Here is a 9334-nt window from a genome sequence, read left to right as displayed (position 1 = left end):
CTCAGAGGCTGGAGCAGCTCTGCTGTGCAGACAGGCTGGGAGAGTTGGGGTGGTTCAGCCTGGAGAGGAGAAGGCTCCAGGGAGACCCTGCACAGCCTGCCAGTGCCTGACGGGGGCTGCAGGAAAGCTGGAGGGAGCTTTCACAAGGGCATGTAGTGATAGGACAAGGGGCGATGGCTTTAAACGGAAAGAGGGGAGATTTAGATGAGATAGAAGGAAGAAATTCCTCACCGTGAGGGTGGTGAGACACCGGCCCAGGCTGCCCAGAGCAGCTGTGGGTGCCCCATCCCTGGCAGTGCCCAAGGCCAGGCTGGACGGGGCTCTGAGTGACCTGGTCCAGGGGAAGGTGTCCCTGACCGTGGCAGGGGGGTTAGATCTAGATGGGTTTAAGGTCCCTTCCAACCCAAACCGGTCTGTGATTCTGTGATCCCATGATCTCCTGCTCCCACATTGGTTATTGGCAAAGACACAAGAGGACATCCCACGTCACTGAGATGGTGTCACTGAGATGGTGTCACTGAGATGGTGTGGCATCTCAGATCCCTGTTTACATGAGTGCCGGAGGTGCTACTCAGGAATTTCTCCCCTTGCTGCTGCTGTGGGAACAAGCAAGTGGTTAACTGGAATCCCGAGCAGCTCCAGAGGCTGGAGGGTGACTCAGTGTTTGCACCGGGCTGTGAGAACCCAATTGATTTTGTCCTTGTAGGGAATAGGAGTTATCAGCCTGGCTTTTGCACATGACAAGCAGTTTTTCAAACATTTCATGCAAAAGTTCACAGTAGGACAGTTATATTTTTGGATCTCACAATCAGTGAAGATTTGGTAGGGGGAGGCAGAATTTGGATGGAGGAAATCAGGCGGGGCTGCACCCCATGTCTCCCTATTTATGGGACTTTGGGATTTGAGCATTGATACCTTTTTCCTCTGCACAGAGTGGAGGTCGGTGACTGATGTCCCATGGATGGCACTGATAAAAAAAAAACACTTAGGAAGCCTTTGGGAGAGCCACGTTTCTTCCTGAAATCCCCTTAACACCCCTCTGGGTGTCACTGGGGAGGGAGAATCCCTACCCTGTCCCTCCCCCATCCCACCAAAAAAATACCTCTGTGGGGAGATGACTGCAAAACCTGGGTCCAACAGGAGCTCTGCTGCCACGTCCGTAGCCATCACATGTACCTGGTTGGAGGGGAAAAGGCCTGTGATTAGATTGCACTGTAACCTTCACGAAAAACTGTTTTTCGATGACAAAAATGATTAATTGCCATCCCTTCTAGGCAGATCATATCCATCCATGGCAGGGCCGGCAGTCAGAGCCATTCGGTATTCTGCGGCTGAGGGGGATGAATCAGTAGAGTGGAGCCTGCTAGTCATCTGAGGGAGGAAAAACCTCTTTTATATATATATATATATGTATGTACACACTTACATATATAGAGAGATACATAGGTATCTCAAGCCTGAAACCTGTTCTCTGCTGCCCCAAGATCACCAGTTTGCCATGCGATGAGGCTCTGCAGAATACCCTGGGATGTCACACACCCCTGCTCGTGCCTTCGTTTGCATTTGGTGCGTGCAGGACCGGACACTGTGTGGATGATGTGGGAAGCTAATGATGCCCCAGATAATGAGGTTTCATTAACAAACTGTCTGTGGCAGTTCAGTGACAGATTTTCTCCCATCTGCGGCCGGGTGAAAGCAGGTTTCAAACATGCAGCCCTTTCCCTGGCCAGCGCTGTGGTCAAAGGCTTCACAGAGCAGCAAGTGCCAACCCATTAGCAGCCGCGTGTTCCACTGCAGTTCCCAAGGTGACCCTTTTTCTCGAGCCACGAGCTGAAAACTCTTTTGAAGGCATGTTGGGTGGGCTGCAGGAGAGTTCGCTCCTCCTCTGCCTCGGCAACATGTAGCTGCTCCCCTGCGGAGTGGTTTGGCCTGGGAACAGAAGGTGCTGCACTAACAGCTGCTGAAGCCTCAGCAGGTTTTAGTGCTGCTCCTCGTTTATGGTGGCATTTGGCTGGTTGCTACAGGAGATGCTCTGGCCACTTAGTCTATATGTTGCCCAGGCAGGTTGCCGTGTGGGAAGGGGTCGGGATATGCAAAAATCTCCTCCCGCAGCACTATAAGAGGTTGTAAAATACTTCTAGCACCAGCAAGCCATGCAAGACTGGGATCTGTCATGACACGGACATTTCTTTTTCCCAAATTGAGGAAGAAATCAGCGTTTAAAAACTTCAGAGCCTGCTGAGGTCTGCTGTCGGGGCGAGGTGCTTTCAGGCAAGCGTTGCTGAGCCTCAGGTTTCTCCGTATCTTTATAAGAGCCTTAAATATTGTCTGGAGGTGGTGGTTTGTTTCTAAGCCGTGACATTGATCCCTCTGACAGAAGTGGCCAGGAGCATCTCCCGGCGGCACCGCAGCCCGAGCAGTGGGCTAAGGGCACGCTGCAGCCCGCACTCAGCAAGGTGCATCCTTCACTGAATAATCCCTTTGAAACGTTTAGAAAGAGCCCCCCGGGAAGCTGCAGGGCCCACCTGGATGGGTGAAGGTGGTGCACGGTGATGGGGAGCAGCAGGGCTGAGCCCCACAAAGTGAAGCTGCCACTTCCAGCATCAACACAGACTCTGGTTTTCCACGATACATCAATCCCTCTCGCACACAATATGCAAATGTTGGCCACAGCCACGAAACCATTAATATTAATCATTTTCTCCTAGCTAATGCAATTATTATTTATATATGACTAATAAACACTAGTTCTCACGCTGATGATTTAGCTGTGAATAATTCATTCGCCAACGTATTCAGAAACGCACTGTGCAACAGTTTTCAAGTGTGAGATATTCCCGGTGATTTCTTTAGCGCTTGCGAGGATGGCTCAGCCCCGCATCCCGCGCTGGCCCTGTGTTGTACAGGGAGCTGCCTGGGGCCCACCGTGCCTGGCACCACGGGGCAGGAGGCAGCTTGCATGGCCTTTGCTTTCATACCCGAAAGCATCTCTCACCCTGCAAAGGGTTTTCTGTTCTCTCTCATCATGCCCGGGTTTGCTTTCATAGGGGTGCTCACGGTAGCCTTGCGCTCACCCAGGACCTACAGACATCTATGCATGTATATAGGGCAGGTGGGTGTACGTGCATAGAGAATATACTAGAAATTGCCACTCTTCTGATGGTATTTCAAAAGCACCCTTGCTGGCTTTGACCGCCTCTGGCCCATCAGGAGGCAGTCCTACCGTCATAGGACGTGCCCCACAGCCAGCACAAGGGTGGGTGCTGGCCTGAACCACCAGCCCCTGCCCCATTTCCACCAGCCTTTCTCCCAGACGTGGCCAAGGGCTCGTTTCCCTCACTAGAACCCACTGGCACTGTAGTAAGGGAATCCTACGTATTCAGTCTATACTGAGTGTCTGGAACTCCAAGTGACTGGGGTGGTTGGCCCAGCTTCGCTGTGGGTGACACTGACACCAGGGCCACCCTGGCGGGGGGATTTGCCTGCACTGCACCCCCATCACAGGTACACCGGCAGCTCCATCGCCCCCGTGTCACCATCATGGTGGTGGCCTTGAGCATCTCTTGCAGTCCACCTGGTATGACCCCAAGAGCACTGTCCCCATGCTCCTCTCCGTAAGCCGACACATTTTTCTTCCTGCAAAATAAGCAGCAATTGGAGATGTGCAGGTGCCAGACACCCCCTGACTCTATTTTGCCCCATGTCCGGGGCAGCTGCTGGGCAAAATTTTGCAGCTGCTGGGCAATGTCGCTGCTCCCCTGGGAGGTGCTCGGCTTGATCAAGGTTTTAACTTTGAGCCATTCCCTTCAGCAGATCAGGTAATTCCCTGCCTTTGAAATGCAATAAATTTGGTTGCAGGCTGTCCTTAGTTGTAGACCTAACCAAGAGGTTTGGGTGGATAATTTATAAAGGGCAGTAATAAAACAGCCTGCGCAGTTTAGATCTCAGTCAAACTGCAGTGCCTTGCATCTGATTTTACAGATAATTTTTATTAACTTAGTACCTTTGTACCAGAAAGGTCTGACAGGTTTCTTATGGCTGAGGGCTCTCCTGAGCAAGCGTGTGTGTTCCGAAGAGGATCAGAACCACATAGTGCCCGGCCGTGGAGATCACAAACCCTTGGCAAACCCACCTTTTCCCAGAGGCTGGGGCTGCAGGGAGAGGGGCCGTGGCAGGGCAGCGCTGCTCGCCATCCCTGGCCGCCAGCCGGCTGCCGGCGCAGCCTGGCACCGTGCGTGGGGACAGCTGGCGCCTGAGAGTGCCGGTAATTAGAAATGGTTTGCTAACAAATTTCATTCCAAGCCATAATCAGCAGTAGGCGAGTATCCATCCCGAGCATCCCTCTGCCTGGGGCTGAGCACCTCACGTCAAAGAATATGATTGAAAAAGAAGGAAATACATCCTGGGCTGTGCATTGTAGCTGTGGCAGAGAGGGATTTCCTCGCTGGAGAATGCGTGGGGGTGCGTGGCTGTGGGCTGAGACCATGGCAGCCCCCCGGCCATGCTGTGGGTGCGAACCCCTCGGGGACACCCCTGGCAGCGGCTGTGCCTGCGCTGCCATCCCAGTTCCTCCTACCAAGGAACAAAGTCCAGGGGAGAGCGAGAGATGGCAACGTGGTGGCCATCCTAGTCACACTTTGTGCGCAGATGTGTTTATCTGCTACTAATTATTATCCAAATGATTTGCATCTTCTCTCGGACTCGGCCCAACTCCCCTTTGTGAGCGAACCGCTGCCTATTTTTGCCTCGCTCGTTAAATGAGTTGCTTTAGCGGGTGAATTTTGCGGTGCTGATTCAGAAGCTGCAGGACAATCTCCTCTAAGACCCTGCACCCTCTGCTGTGGCTGTGGCCATGGGATGGGGGGAGATGGCCTCGGGGACCTCCCACAAGCAATGGCCACGGGGTTTGCGTTGTTTTACTCAGAGAGCCTTCATCCCGATGCTGGGGAGGATAGGGCACAGGGTCAGTATGAGGTCCACCGGGTTTAACCGAGGGATTGTAGCATCTTCTGGAGCTTCTTTAACAAAACAGTAAGGCTGCTTCAGGTGTGTAGTGCCACCGCTACAAACAGCTCCCAGCAAAGGTGAGTCTTATTCCTAACTCATTCTCCCAGGCTCATTTTTCTGTCTTCACGAGAAATGCAAATATGGATTTTAAAATAGTCATTAACAGCTTCAGTGGTAAATATTTAACCCAGCAACCTTGTACTTTCTCCTCCCTCTGTCTCCCGGGGGATGTGCACAGTGGAGGTGAGCTGGCAGGAGAAAGTGCAGATTATGCAGGTCTTGATAGATCACTTTGGTCCTTTTATCAAAGCATCTTCCTACCCGAGTTATTTCCCCCCTGCTTCAGCTGTTCACTGCCTGAGCTGGCCCTGGCCCACTGGTGGGCACTGTGTGTGGGGGGGTTACGGCGGGGTTTTCTGGCAAAGGTTCAGCCCCCTGCAGGGGAGGGCTGTGTTGGGGACACAGCGTTAGGAGTCACCAAACCCAGGGCTGGCTAACGGGGCACCGCAGCTCTGGCTGCCTGTCCTAGCAGAAATTAAAGAGAATTTGTGTCTCTGAGATCTTAGGAGGCCATGACCTGGAAGTAGCTTTTAACGAATGGAGACAGTCTTGAAAAGTCCCTTGCAGACCTTAGCTGCAAGGTCAGACCTTACCTGCTCTGCGCCTCACTGATTTTAATTTCCCACACGAGCTGCTGGCTAATTCAAGCCAGAATTGTGGCTTTATTTTGTTTTCCAGTTCTTATCTCCAGGTGACATGGAACTGCTCCCCATTCAAACTGCCAGAACAATTTTCACCCGACATCCACACCTTTGGTCCTGGAGTGTTCGAGGAGGGACCACGCTCCCATTACTGTTGATAGAAAAAGGCACCCAGTTGGCTTCCTATGGAAGCAGCATGGAAACAGGGATAAAAGCGATTGAAACAGATAGCAGGGCTGCGAGGGGATGCTGTGAACAGAGCATGCTTTGATTAACACAGCAATTAGAGCATCTAGGGGAGCAGGAGAGAGAAAGCTGTCCAAAGGGGTTTCAGTCTCAGAGATTCCTGGTGGACTCTTTCAGAGAAGTTGTTATATCCGAAGAAATTTGAATTTTTCCCAAAGAGGTGGAAGCTGCTCCTCTGCTGGCACAGGTGCTCCCTGCCCCCCCCTGCAGTGGGACAGGGTGGGGTGCTCAGGTGGGATGAAGGGGTTTTCCTGCAGCCAGCGACGAGCAGCTTTTCATTTACTCACTCGGGCATGTTCAGTACTAAAAATGTTGCACCCGGCTCCAAAACCTGAGTGACACAGCCCGCATAAAGAGATGATCTGAGTGCTTTCCTCTGCTGTTTCCCACATGCAGGACAATGCTGACAGATGTGGGAGGGCGGTGGGGGTTGATCAGGCCCCAAACCCCATCCCAAGGCATCAACATCATCACTGCCAGCTGCTGGAAGGCACAGCCAGCGTCCTTCTTCCTTGTACTCCAGGGTTAAAAGAAGAAAAAAAAAAAAAGGGAAGGGAGAGAAACTGAGTTCTCATTTTGTTGCCATAGCAGCCTTCTGGATTATTTAGACTGATAGCATTTGTAAAAATTCAACAAAGGGTAGAGGATCTCTTGGAAATGGGAGCAGATGTAACATTGCGTGCCATATGCCACTGGGAGAAAATCTATTGGCAAAGGCAACATCATCAGAGTGAAAGCCTAACCCATATTGTGCAGTGGAAAATGTCACTTTCCCTAGATTACAGGGTAGAGCTATAAAGCAGAGAAAATTATGTTCACATATATAATTGCTGAAAGACGTTCAGCAAAGAGCTGAGCCGCTGCTGTGGGAAGGTGGGCTTTTTCTCCCATCCAGAACTTGATGAACCGCCATGTGATACAAAGAAAAGGTTGTTAACATTAAAAATTAATTAACCCTCACACGCAGCTTAATGGAACTCACTCCTGAGAAATCCTGCCCGCACAATAGATGAATTATAAGGGTCTCTGCGAGAGCGGTGAGTAATAGCGCCCTTGGAAAGCCTCTGGCTTTATACCCTGAGCTGCTGCTGCAGCAACCGCTGGAATAATGACCGTGCCTCTCAGTGCCCCGGTCTAACCAGAGAGCTGCTAAAGGCACTGGAAAGGGACCGGCATCCTGATGGTGCTGTGGGGAGTTATCCTGGGCAGGGGGGGTTAACCTGGGCAGGGGGAGTTAACCTGGGCAGGGGTCGGGGCGAGAGCCTGCCGGCGCCAGGAGGCAGGGGGCACGGGGGCTGGGGGCTGGTGAGGAGGCTGTGGGCAGGGGGCTTCTCCCCGGCTGCACCCTCGCCCCATCGCTGCTGAAGCACACGGCACGATGCTGCCCGCACCTGCAGCTAGCGCACGGGTCGTGCCAGAAAGTCACAGGAAAGCTGAGCAGGCTGCGAAGGTGCTGAGGGGATGGGGCACCTCCCAGGCGGGGAAGGGCTGAGCGCGTGGGGCTCGTGTAGCCTGGAGAAGACTGAGAGGGGTCTTACCAAGGCCTACAAATATCTTCAGGGTGAGTGTCAGAAGGACGGGGCCAGGCTCTTTTCAGTGGTGCCCAGCGACACGACAAGGAACAACGGGCACAAACTGCAGCACGGGAACTTCCGTCTGAATAGGAGGAAAAACTTCTTCACGTTGATGGTGCTGGAGCCCTGGGACAGGCTGCCCAGACAGGCTGTGGGGTCTCCTTCTCCAGAGATGTGACCCTGTGCGACCTGCTCTAGGTGACCCTTTACTGGTCTGGGTGGTCTCCAGGGGCCCCTTCCCACCCCAACTGTTCTGTGATTCTATGATCTGAGGCCAGCCCATCCAACACTTGGGGGGTGGAAGCCTGGTGGGGGGAAGCTGTGGTTCTCAGGGGTCTCCTATTGCTTGGTTGTGATGTTGATGAAGAAAGCCCTGGCAGCTGCCTGCCCCTGGCATTCCCCACCAGCAGCTTCACAGGGCAAAAGTTCCTATTTTCCGTAAAACTCACTGCTGGTGTTTGCAGGAAGCTGAACTCCCCACTTCGGCACATTCTCCCCAGCTCTTCATTGCTCAGAAAAAAGGAGAAATTAATAATGATTTTTAAAAAAAGGATAGAAACTTGTTAACCCACAGATTTTTTTGATCAAGAGCAATTCCCTGGGGTAAATAAGAAGCAGCAGTGGGGGGATGGTGGAGCTGGTTTCCCCCCGCAGCTGCCGGGGAGCGCGGGGACCTGTCCCAGTGCCAGTGGTGGCCGGGCTTGTCCTCCCCACGCCTCTCCCCATGCCTCCAGCAAGCCCAGCCATCACCCTGGGCACCACTGCCTGTGGGCGGCTGGGCTTTTTTTTCCTGTCTGCTTTCAAGGGAGATGTTTCTACCCGCTGGAAGTCTTCACGGCAGTTTGTAATTTGGAGCACAGCTGCGAGGACCACCTCGCATCACCAGGACCGTTCGCTGAAGCTCCCTTCGATGGAGAGGCAGGTCAGCAAGATTTCCCATCACATCTCACCCAAGGAAGTGATGATCAGCCCTTCAGTCATTAAACCCCAATGTGAATATTTTACGTCTCACCAGCAAAATAAACAAATGGGGGAGGCGGCAGAGCCCTACCAGCCGGTGCTGCCGAGCCTCACCGGGCGCCCGCTCCCCCCCCATTGGCACACCACACCCGGGGTCATCTGCTCCTAAACCGAGTCCTCTGATCTCCCACTAACACAGCAAATCTGCCCGCTTCCAGGCATGCCTGGGTACCTCCGGGAACGTGAGCCGATCAGGGCTTTCGGAAGGCAGGTGGAGTGATGGAAAACCCCAGGCGAAGGCTGCTGCCAGCTCTGTGCCACCTTGCGGTGCCGGCACCCGGCGCGCAGTGCCGGGGATGAGCTGACTCTGGCCGAGACATCAGCAGCGCTGCTGAAACCACTGGTGTCCGCACCAACACAGCCCCGCATCGGCTGAGCGCGGATGTGATTACTTGCTTTGTCCTACATGTATATTTATAGGAATCAATAGCTATAATCTCACCAGAGCACACCTTAGCATAGCCTAATAAATCATTTTTTCCTCGGAAGAGACAAAGAACAGAAGTTTTCTTGATGCAAGGACCATCCCGAGCACCCCAAGCAAGGAAAGCTCCAGTTCCAGCCAGGGCCACCAGCACCCCATGGGTCCCCTCCTGGCCCTGCACTCTGGGAGCAGGCTGGGACCTGCTGGGGCAGCACCCGGGGCTGGGGGGCAACTGGGAGAGGAGGTGACTGGGACCTCTCGCCCCATGCTGGTGTGTCCATGGGCAACAGCGAGAGGGACAGACCCCGCTCAGCTTTACCAGGGGCTCCCTGCATGCCCGGGGCTTTGCAGGAGCTTCTGCT

At 53.4% G+C, this 9334-nt stretch overlaps 1 long non-coding RNA gene across 2 annotated transcripts; it reads left to right on the top strand.

Annotated features, from left to right (window-relative positions):
• Positions 1-4614: 4614 nt before the first annotated feature.
• On the top strand, positions 4615-9023 carry LOC114014530 (uncharacterized). Of its 2 annotated transcripts, XR_008735236.1 has the most exons (4): positions 4615-5084; positions 6922-6991; positions 7515-8450; positions 8707-9023. It is a non-coding gene; the product is annotated as an uncharacterized LOC114014530 (long non-coding RNA). The 2 variants fall into 2 exon arrangements; XR_003558063.2 differs by having other exon boundaries at positions 4615-6991.
• Positions 9024-9334: the final 311 nt, after the last annotated feature.

Source organism: Falco cherrug, chromosome 15 (genome assembly GCF_023634085.1).
Source record: "Falco cherrug isolate bFalChe1 chromosome 15, bFalChe1.pri, whole genome shotgun sequence".
Lineage (NCBI taxonomy): Eukaryota > Metazoa > Chordata > Aves > Falconiformes > Falconidae > Falco > Falco cherrug.
This window is presented reverse-complemented; position numbering and strand designations above follow the sequence as displayed.